Here is an 11,466-nt window from a genome sequence, read left to right as displayed (position 1 = left end):
CCCAGGTTTGCACAACAAAAATACAGGAACTTTACTGATTCCAAGAAATCAAAAACAGAAGTATTTACAAGTGTTCCTCGGATCATTTACAGAAGTCCACAAATCAGCATAAGAAAAGAATACCGTCCTGGTTCTTCTCCCTCTTTTCTCAGCAGCAAAACAGGCCTCAAAATAGAAAGGCCTTTCTGTGAGTACGCTGCTGCCTTCACCAGCAGTACTCAGTCAGCAATGGAAAACCTGTCCAGACTGGTTCTGCAGCAGCAGAACAGAAACAGTTTCAAATGAATCCCCAGATCTTTGCAGGCTCAGCCAATCGGCTTCATGCACTTAATTTTCCAGTTAAGACACACAGCACAGTGCCTTTGCAAACCATGACACCTTTCCTACTGCTTTTGGGAAATGCCTTTTCCCCTTTTGTACAGGCTTTGTAAATAAACAGCTGTAGTTAGTAACAACTGGACTCTGTGTGGTGCTGGTGAAAAGGTGTTCCAAGGTTAGAGTGCAACAGGTACATTTTTAAGTGCAACTCCAGACACACACACACAGAATTAGTTTTGCTGTCTGTGCCCCTTTTCTGAAGATTTCGCCACACTTTCTGTCCCTGTGATAATTGGATTTTGAAAAATGTGGCTTATTGTGGAAACAAGGATTGGCGATAAAGTTTCAGTTGAGACACCTTTTCCCCTTGATAACTCTTCCAGGAGTGAATCTCCCTTTCAAGGGGCTATGAAAAATATATAATTTCCTGTTGTCTCACTACTGTTCTTAACTATGAATAATTTGTAAGTTAGGAGTTTGTAACTTGTGGACAGACTGTATATCAAAATCTAAGTCCCCATGCCAATAGACACGAGCTTCCGTGGGGAGGTTTAACCTAAAAACAAAATATCAAATAAGGGTAGCATCCCCCATTGTACAGAATAAAAAAGATTGTGAATGTTTAGTGGATATTAAGTGTCAGCTCAAGAACACATAAATGACATACTTGCATATGGGAGAAAGGGGAATGTAACATTTGTAGAAAGCATTGAACCATGAATATATTTTTCATAGTTGTTGGGAAAATGGAAAAATGCAATCTGAGCACATTTAACAGACTGAAAGTCACTCTGTTACTTCAGAAACATAAAATGCATTATGTATAACTTGCCTTGGCATAAAAGTATCCGGTTTGATATATTAAGAGTACAGTTGATTCAGAAAATCGAAGCCTGTTTTTGAGGGGAAAAGAGTGGCATAAATGATGGGTGGTAAAATGGCAAACTGTGAATTTATTTTTTTAAAAATGTTGCAAACAGAACTACAAGGACTGAACTTTAAAACACCGAAACTATAAGGAAACTCTTTGTTTTTGCAACTTTATGCAGAGGCGGCAAAACGCAAATAATAAAAACAGAAGAGACCATCAGCATCAGTAAAACAAAGAATGCTACTTTATTTCTGATAGTCATCCACTGTGTTATGCAGACATAAAGCAATCATTCTCAGAAAAGGAACAGAGAAAGGGAAACAAAAATTTGCAATAATGTGAGACACTGAATACAGCCTTACAGAAAACTCTACCCACTACATAGTTTTTAGAAATAATGTGGCAGAGAAATTATTTCATTCTTCATTATGAAAAAAAAAATCCAAAAACAACTTCTTAATTTTTCCATTAAAAAAAAGCTTAAGTGGTTTTTTCCATGATGTTTTTCTTTAGGCTTTGATAGCTCTAATGATAAAGTAAATTGGGCTGTATGGCAACACTGATAGAAAAATTACAAGGAAACTATCAGAGAGCTCTATTACTCTCTCATAGCATGGAATTATTTGCATTTCCAAATGCTGGACTGCAAGTCCCAGCAGCCTTAAGACCACATAATCAATGGTGAGGAAGTGCTGGAGCTGCCTTACTATATCTTGGAAAAGGGTTGGCAGAATCTCAGACAAGTACTCTTGTTGCAACAGGGATGGGATGCAAGATGCTCTAAATTACAATGGATTCAAAGTACAGTAAATAGATTCCACCTGAATATTAGAAAAAAAACTTCCTGATAGGAAGAGCTGTTTGACAGTGGAATATACTGCATTGGAGGGTGGTGGCTTCTCCATCTTTGTTTTTTTTTTTAAAGAGACTGAATGGCCATTTGTCAGGAATGCTTAGATCAGCGGTCCCCAAACTAAGGCCCGGGGGCCGGATGCGGCCCATCGAAGCCATTTATCCGGCCCCCACGGCACAAGGGCAGAAGGGGGTTGGGCTAAATGGTCCAAGGGGTCTCTTCTTCTCTTACAACCCTCATTATTATTATTATTATTATTATTATTATTATTATTATTATTATTATTAACATTGAGGCTGGGTGGCCATCTGTCAGGGGTGCTTTGCTTGTGCTTTCGGTGCACAGAGGCAAAAGGCGGTTGGACTAAATGGCCCAAGGGGTCTCTTCCAACCCTCTTTTTATTATTATTATTATTATTATTATTATTATTATTATTATTATTATTACTGTAGAATCTCACTTATCCAACCAACACTTACTTATCCAACATTCTGGATTATCCAATGCATTTTTGTAGTCAATGTTTTCAATACATCATATTTTGGAGAGACAGCTATTGGATGACCAGCCTCATTATAATTCTATTCTGAATGTTATTAGGTTCCTTTCATCGGGGTATTTTAATCTAATGATTTTATCTTACATTGCTGCTATAGCCCCCCCCCCCACCTTTGAAGTTGACTGAATTGCATTGGTGGTTGTTTGATATTATTACTGTTGTATAAACCTTTGTTTTAACTTCTGTTTTATCATCTTCTTGTGTTTTGTATATTGTTAATGTATTTGCGCTGTTACTTTTGTAACATTGTAAGCCACCCCAAGTCCCCACGGGGAGATGGTGGCGGCGTATAAATAAAGTTTATTATTATTATTATTATTATTATTATTATTATTATTATTATTATTATTATTGGTGCTAAATTCGTAAATACAGTAATTAATACATAGTATTACTGTGTTGAACTGTTACTATCACTGCAGCACTGTAGGCATACTGGTTTGTTTGTTCAATTGATGTTATTTGGACAGTGGAGAGTACTGCATTCACATGAGAGGTGCCATGTGTCTCTTGGGCACTGTTTTTAGAGTTGGGAGCCGCTGTCTTATTGCATTTGCTGCAGCATGAGCCATGATCTTATCCTTGAGCTCTTGTTGTCTTGCTGTCAAGGTTCTTGGTGGTTCAACAGGTGTTTCAAGTGCTGGTTCTTCAAATTCTTGCAAAGGCTCCACACTTTCTTCTGGTTCAATCTGTTCCACCATTCCAAGTGTTGCTGGAGTCTCTGCTGCTGTCTGTGCTGTGGTCTGATGGTAATTTGCTCTGCAGATTTTCTGGATTTCTTCGAGTTCAACTTCACTGAACACTTTGTTTCTGATTATGTATCTTCGTTGGTCAGCCAGTCAGGGTTCTGTTATCTGTGAGTCAGGGTACTCTTGTTTCCACAGTTGATGTATCCTTTTTTGGTATTCACGCCTTTGAGGTTCAGATTTGTAGTAGCATTTCATAATTGTTTTCTGGCATTGTATATTTTTGCCGCTTCTGTGACTGTTCATTTGTATTTTGATTCCGTAGCTCACTTGTTGATGGATGTCCAGAATCAGTAGCATCCACCGCGGTCCTTTTTATCCTGGGCGACGACTAAGCTAGTATAGACTTCGTTTTGGTTTGATTCTCCATAATGCTAATGGGTTAGGTGCTCTTAGTTCCACTCCTCAGCTGAGGCTTCTCTGGCTTGGTTGGACCTGCTGGTAGTTATACTACCGCTAGCACAGCTCTCAGTCATCATTGGAGTGGTTAAGCCCCACCACCACATCAAGGTGGCACCTGTGGGGGGGATTATTATTGTTGTTGTTGTTGTTGTTGTTGTTTTTGTATGACACAGCAAACAAGATAGATATGCTGGATTTCGTACCACAAAATCACAAGTTGAACACTTCCCAAGTGTCTAGGACTGTGTGATGTATTTTCGGATGATGTACGCAGATCCCAGTAGGGTGGCCTTTTGCAGTTATTATTATTATTTGCATATAAAATGAGCTATGATGGCCCTTTGCTAATGTGATAACCACATTTAAGAATATACTTTATTTACATCTTAATTGGCAATATATAGGACTGATATGCAAAAATCAAACAACTATGAATTAAACAGATGAAACTAAAATTTGGAGACAAGGCTCAAATGGTCCCTATGGTTCCTAACGCAACTATGATTCATCTGCTTCATTTCTTTGGTGCCTCACATTTGCAAACTGACAGTATGCTGAAGAAAATGATTTACAAAGGATTTGCAAATGCCATTTCAAATCCAGTTTAAATGGGCAATTGTATTTTCTTCTATTTTAAAAGAAAGAGAAATCTCTTCCAGTGATGCTAACGCAGAAAGCAAGAAGAAAGGGACACTATCAGATAATAAAATCTCTGGTGTGTTCGGGGCTGTCAGCTGATATTTGCAAACAGAGTGCACCCTGGGAACATTGTTAGCTTTTATAATAATGTTGTCTTGTTCCTCTCGCAATATCAGAATTGCATCAGGTTCATGGAATGCAATTTCCTTTCTGATTTTTGTAAGATTCTTCTTGGCTCCGCTCGCCTGCAGTGTGAGTGAATTTATAGGAGGCTGAAACTTCCATTCAGTTACAGCGAGGAATGATGTCTTATAGAATCTGATAAACTGCACTTTTCTCATTTCTATAAAACGGGGAAGAATACATATAAACTTTTGTGCGAGGAGTCAAACCGTAAAATAACCTTCTTCACACAACTTTCTTTACAATCAATTCCACACAAAATATACGGCAGTGAATATGGATAATGGAAGCAGAGCAATAATGAAAGCTATTTCGTGAACTGATGACAGATTTAGATGGTGGAAAGAAACTTCCAAAGCAGTACTGTACTTGAGATCCATGGGCTGAGGAGGCCATAGAATATGTGAAAGCCTCCTGCCAGGGTTGGCTTTACCATTAAGAGAAGAAAAACAGCAACTACAAGAGAGTGAAAAGACAACACATTGTTAGGTATTCAGTTTAATCATTTAGTTTTACTGTCAGGGATGAGGAAAAGGTATCTGGGATGCTGTGCCATGCAAGTCAAAATAACACAGACGGTTGAATGTGGATTGAGGGCACCTTGAAAATGTGGTGTTTAAATGATGTACAGCACATGTGTCAAACCCAAGACCTATGGTCCAAATCTGGTTTGCTATGTCTTGTTATGTGGCCACTGAGGCTTTCAATGCCAGGGCAACATAGTTACATGTATGTAGTCTTACAATTATAAATGGCCATTTGAAAGCAACTGTAAGGCTCATTGTGTTATCAAAGGCTTTCATGGCCGGAATCACTGGGTTGCTGTGAGTTTTCCGGGCTGTATGGGCATGTTCCAGAAGCATTCTCTCCTGGTGTTTCACCCAAATCTATGGCAGGCATCCTTAGAGGTTGTGAGATTTGTTGGAAACTAGGTAAGGGTGTTTATATATCTGGGAGAAAGAACTCTTGTCTGTTTGAAGCAAGTGTGAATGTTGCAATTGGCCACCTTGATTTGCATTGAAAAGCCTTGCAGCTTCAAATCCTGTCTGCTTCCTGTCTGAAGGAATCCTTTGTTGGGAGGTGTTAGCTGGCCCTAATTGTTCCGTCTGTAATTTTCATTTTTTGAATGTTGTTCTTTACTCACTGTCCTGATCTTAGAGTTTTTTTTAATACTGGTAGCCTGATTTTGTTCATTTTTATGGTTTTCTCATTTCTGTTGACATTGTCCACATGCTTGTGGATTTCAATGGCTTCTTTGTGTAGTCTGACATGATGGTTGTTAGAGTGGTTCAGCACTTCTGTGTTCTCAAATAATATGCTGTGCCCAGGTTGGTTCATCAAGTCCTCTGCTATGGCTGACTTCTCTGGTTGAGCTAGTCTGCAGTGCCTTTCACTTGCTGAGTTTCCAACAGACTTCACAACCTCTGAGGATGCCAGCCATAGATGTGGGTGAAACGTCAGGAGAGAGTGCTTTTGGAACATGGTCATACAGCCTGGAAAACTCACAGCAACCCATAAGGCTCATGTTGCCCTTGGTGAAAACAACTTTGACACCTTGGCACACAGCATAATGCACAGCAATGTGCATTAAAGACTTTAAACCAGGACAAACAAAATCAGGAGAAACTCCAAAATAGAACCCATAATGTGCATTAGTGCATGGAAAAAATGATTAATGGGTGGGTGCTCTGATGATCCACACATGCAAATTGTGAAATGGGGAGTGGAAAAAAGCCCTGCATCCTCTGCAGATGCTGGAACCAAGTTGAAGTCGACTTCTACTGTGTGGATGAGCCCTGACTCAGTTCCAGTCAGTGCCAGATTTACCATTGTGCTTAAGCACAGAGCCCCATTACCTGGGGGGGGGCATCTTCCTCCCCCCAAAAAATGATGGCTTTTCCTTATGTGGTGCAATTCTAAATTTGAAAGTGTTCTGCTTCAGGGTGATTCTGGAAATAATGACAGGGTTGATAAATCTATGGCAGTGGTTCTCAACTTGTGGGCTGTGGCCCAGCAGTGGGCCACGAGAATGAAAATCCAGTCCGTGAATCTCCTTCCTCTTTATTTATTCATTCATTCATTTTATTTCTGCTTGTAAAGGGACTATGAACGTTTAAGACTCCTTCAGGCAGGGGGAATCTTTTTATCCCACTGCTGCCACCAATTTGTAAAGATGCAACCACCAAAGATGCAGGGAGATGTTTACTTTTACTTTAAAGGGTAGCGTAACTTGGTTTAGAATATATGCGACAGAGGCTTAGATGTTGGAAGAACAATACCAAGTTTATTCAGGCACAGAGCTTAGTGGTTACAATGCTGTTTCTCACTTAGAGGTATTCTTATTAACAGTTACAATACTAGAATGAAATGAATAAACTCTCTAAAGTATCACTTCTTTTACTTAAAGTAGTTAAAACCTATTCCTCTGCTCCTTTCTAACTGTTACTTCAATGGATCTCTGTGAGTCCAGCTGGGATTGGTTCCCAAAGTCTGAAACTTGGACTATCCAGTGACTTCAAACCACAGTCACCCCTGTGATATACTATCACAGATTCTCTGTGCCTTTCCAAGACACAGACTACATTAAATAAGTCACCAAACTTATTTAAAACCTACTCAAAATGAACAATTGAGTCTCCTTGATCCCATCAACCTAGAATCAATTTTCCCTGTGCCTCATCAGAGCACAGACTGGCTTTCTTTTTTTAAATTCTGCACTTTCTTCAACTAAATGGCAGTGAGCTCCGCCTACTTCTCCATGGCAACCAGCCTCTGAGTGCTGAGATGCAATAACTGTAATACTTACCCTTTTAAAACATATTCACACAATTAAACATAACATCTGTAAACCAAAATTCATACTTTATTACACTGCTCTTTTCCACTGACCTGATCATTGCATTGGATAGACTACATCAGCTCTAGATTATTACATTTGGTTTTCTGTGGGTGAGCAGATGGCGATTACTGGATGGCATATGCTCTGTATCAGAAACTATAGCTGATGTAGTCTGTACAATGCAATTTCTGAATCAGCACCCCAAATAACCAAACCAAATCTAAAATTGACCAAAAACAGATTTGTAACCCTTTTGGAGAGTGGTCCCTGGTCAAAGTGTTCCCCGGTCAAGTGGTCCCAGGTCAAAGTGATCCCTGTTCAAGTAGTCCCTGGTCAAAGTGACCCCTGGTCAAAAAAAGGTTGGGAACCACTGGTCTATGGGAATGTGCTACAAAGCAGGCAGTGTAGGTTTACTAGGCCTCTCTCCTTCAGGGCCCTAGTAAAGGGTCTCATAATGTAGTACAGGGCCTCATTTGTCCTAAATCTGGCACTGGTTCCAGGGCTTTCCATGTAATCAGCTCTGCCTTCAAATTACTTCCTCCTCTTGCCAGTGTAATTTCAGTGATGTATGGGAATTATAACATGAGTAACATTAGTATCAAAAACATTATTAAGGATACTGTAGGCTCCATGGGCGGTGACACCATGAGTTATCATACTGGGTGACACCACTGCATGTGATTTCTCTTCTCTACACTTTCTTGAGCTAATTACATATTAGATTTCTCAGTTCTCACACCTGAAAAGCACTCTCCTCCCGTATCGTTTTACAGGTGAAACTGGAACACGTGTGGCTGAGCAATACCAGTGTAGTCAAGATGGCAAATATATATATATATATTAAGGAAGGAAGAAAAGGAGAAGGAGCTAGGAGAAGATGCAGTAGTTTGCTTTTCCCTAAGCCTACAAAGCAAGATCAGATTCTTTCCCTCCTCTCCCTTCTGCTGAGCTAATATGAATGATTACTTCTGCATTTTGAACTACTGTAATTTTATAGCAAACTGAGTTGAGATCAAAGGGAAAAGTGGGAAGAGGAAAAAGAAACTGGGACTTTTTCAAAGTACAGTAGAGTCTCACTTATCCAACATTCTGGATTATCCAATGCATTTTTGTAGTCAATGTTTTCAATACATCGTGATATTTTGGTGCTAAATTCGTAAATAAAATAATTACTACATAGCATTACTGCGTATTGAACTACCTTTTCTGTCAAATTTGTTGTATAACATGTTTTGGTGCTTAATTTGTAAAATCATAACCTAATTTGATGTTTAATAGGCTTTTCCTTAATGCCTCCTTATTATCCAACATATTCGCTTATCCAACGTTCTGCCAGCCCGTTTATGTTGGATAAGTGAGACTCTACTGTAGCTGAAAAAAGGTGAATAACAGAATTGTTTGGAATTGCCCCTGTCAAATCAAAACTGTTGGAAGGTCGGACAGAATAATGTTACATTTTGGGACCAACCATACTACAGCATCATTTTGTAAACCTTTTATTTTTAATCATACTGAGAGTAGGCTATATTTTATGGGTTTTGCTTCTTGGAGATTTTCTGTTTCCTAGACTTTGCTTCATGGTTTGGATTCAATGTAATTTCAGAGTGAAATTAGGGTAGCCAACCTTTGAACTATCCTGGAGCAGTGCCTCTAAGGGCCTTTTGATTACAGCTATTAGTTGTTGATAAGGACTTATCTCAAGGCTGTTAAGCTTTACCTGGCAAGTTTTGTAGCTCAGACTGCAAGCTAGGCTAGGCATTTGGGCTGCTGGCAAGGTTCCTTTTATTACATTTTTGGTATATTTTGGAGTAAACAAGATTAAGCTTCTTGGAAGATAGTCATAGAAAAGATATGGTTATGTGTGTGTGTTGAAATTTTTACTCAACCTCCTCTTAAAGTTGCAGAGCTTGATTCTATAGAGTCAAGAGTCTCACTTATCCAACATAAACGGGCCGGCAGAACGTTGGATAAGTGAATATGTTGGATAATAAGGAGAGATTAAGAAAAAGCCTATTAAACAGCAAAATAGGTTATGATTTTACAAATCAAGCACCAAAACATCATGTTATACAACAAATTTGACAGAAAAGCAGTTCATTACACATTAATGCTATGTAGTAATTACTGTATTTATGAATTTAGCACCAAAATATCACAATGCATTGAAAACATTGACTAAAAAAATGCATTGGATAATCTAGAACGTTGGATAAGTGAGACGCTACTGTATTTTGAAACCCCAATGGATCTGAGAGGCCTTACTCACTAAATAACAGTATAGCCACCTTGGATCTTGCATAGAGAGGAATCTAAATCAAAAAAGTGAGATTGTACTGGTGTTGTACAATGCAATCATATGTCTCATAAATGAGACAGCACGGTTTTCTTTTGTATTCCTACATGGCAGGAGGGTGAACTGGATGTCCCTTGTAGTCTCTTCTAGCTCTATGATTATAAAATGATGTTAACAAACACCCTAAAGCAGCATTTCTCAACCTGGGTTTCGTGCCAAGTTTGGTCCAGATCCATCATTGTTTGAGTCCACAATGCTCTCTGGATGTAGGTGAACTACAACTCCAAAACTCAAGGTCAATGCCCACCAAACCCTTCCAATAGTTTCTGCTGGTCATGGGAGTTCAGTTTGGTTCAATTCCATTGTTGATGGAATTTGGAATGCTCTTTGATTGTAGGTGAACTATAAATCCAAGCAACTACAATTCCCAAATGACAAAACCAATCCCCTCCCAACCCCACCTGTGTTCAAATTTGGGCGTATTGGATATTTGTACCAAATTTGGTCCAGTGAATGAAAATACATACTGCATATCAGATATTTACATTACAATTCGTAACAGAAGCAAAATGACAGTTATGAAGTAGCAACGAAAATAATTTTATGGTTGGGGGGTCATCACAGCATGAGGAAATATCCTGTCTTGGGCTGGGCTGTGGCGCAGGCTGGTGAGCAGCCTGCTGCAATAAATCACTCTGACCATGAGGTCATGAGTTCGAGGCCAGCCCGTGGTGGGGTGGGCACCTGTCAATTAAAAATAAAATATAGCCCCTGCTCATTGCTGACCTAGCAACCTGAAAGATAGTTGCATCTATCAAGTAGTAAATAAGATATCACTTATAAAAAAAAGTGGGGAGGCAAGTTTAACTAATTTACAATGTTGGAATGAGGAAGTGAGGAAGTGCCATCAAAGTGGATGATGAAGCAGCTGCTCCCCCCTGTGGCCAGAATCGAACATCCCCTCAGGAGAAAGTTAAATTGCCTCTGCGTCTGTCTGTCTGTCTGTCTCTGTTTGATTTGTTTATGGGCATTGAATGTTTGCCCTATATGTGTATAATGTGATCTGCCCTGAGTCCCCTTCGGGGTGAGAAGGGCAGAATATAAATACGGTAAATAAATAAATAAGTATTAAAAGGTTTCAGCATTAGGAAGGTTGAGAACCACTGCCCTAAGGGCTCCGTGAATGAGCTTTAGTGAGTCCATGAATTGAGTGAAAATTGTATTTTTTATAATGTCTCTATCCTGTGAAGGAAGCATGAGTCTTATCTTTTATTGACTCTTGTATATTATTGACTCTTGTATTTTGTTTCACACATTGAGGCTGTAGCAGTGATAAGTAATACTGCCAAAATCAGAACATTTTTCTATCTACTTCGGGCCCTTCCACACAGCCATATAACTCAGAATATTCATGTAGAAAATCCCACAATATCTGTTTTGAACTGGGTTATCTGAGTCCACACTGTCATATATCCCAGTTCAAAGCAGAAAATGTGTAATTTTACTCAGTTGTGTGGAAGGGGCATTCCTCTACAAAAAAATTAATTCATGCCTTGGTTAGTTTCCCCTCTGATTACTATAATTATCTTTTGACTGGTTTTATGTCATCTGAGCCCTCTAGTTTCCATTCACTATTCTGCTACTAATGTTATCTTTCTGGCTCATCCTTTTGATCATGTTACTCCATTTCTAACTCTTCATTGCCTAGTTGTCTTTAGGAACCACTAGTTTTTTTTTCAGTTTTCCAGGTCCTACACAACCTA

This window comes from Anolis carolinensis, chromosome 5 (assembly GCF_035594765.1).
Source record: "Anolis carolinensis isolate JA03-04 chromosome 5, rAnoCar3.1.pri, whole genome shotgun sequence".
In the NCBI taxonomy this organism is placed as follows: domain Eukaryota; kingdom Metazoa; phylum Chordata; class Lepidosauria; order Squamata; family Dactyloidae; genus Anolis; species Anolis carolinensis.
This window is presented reverse-complemented; position numbering follows the sequence as displayed.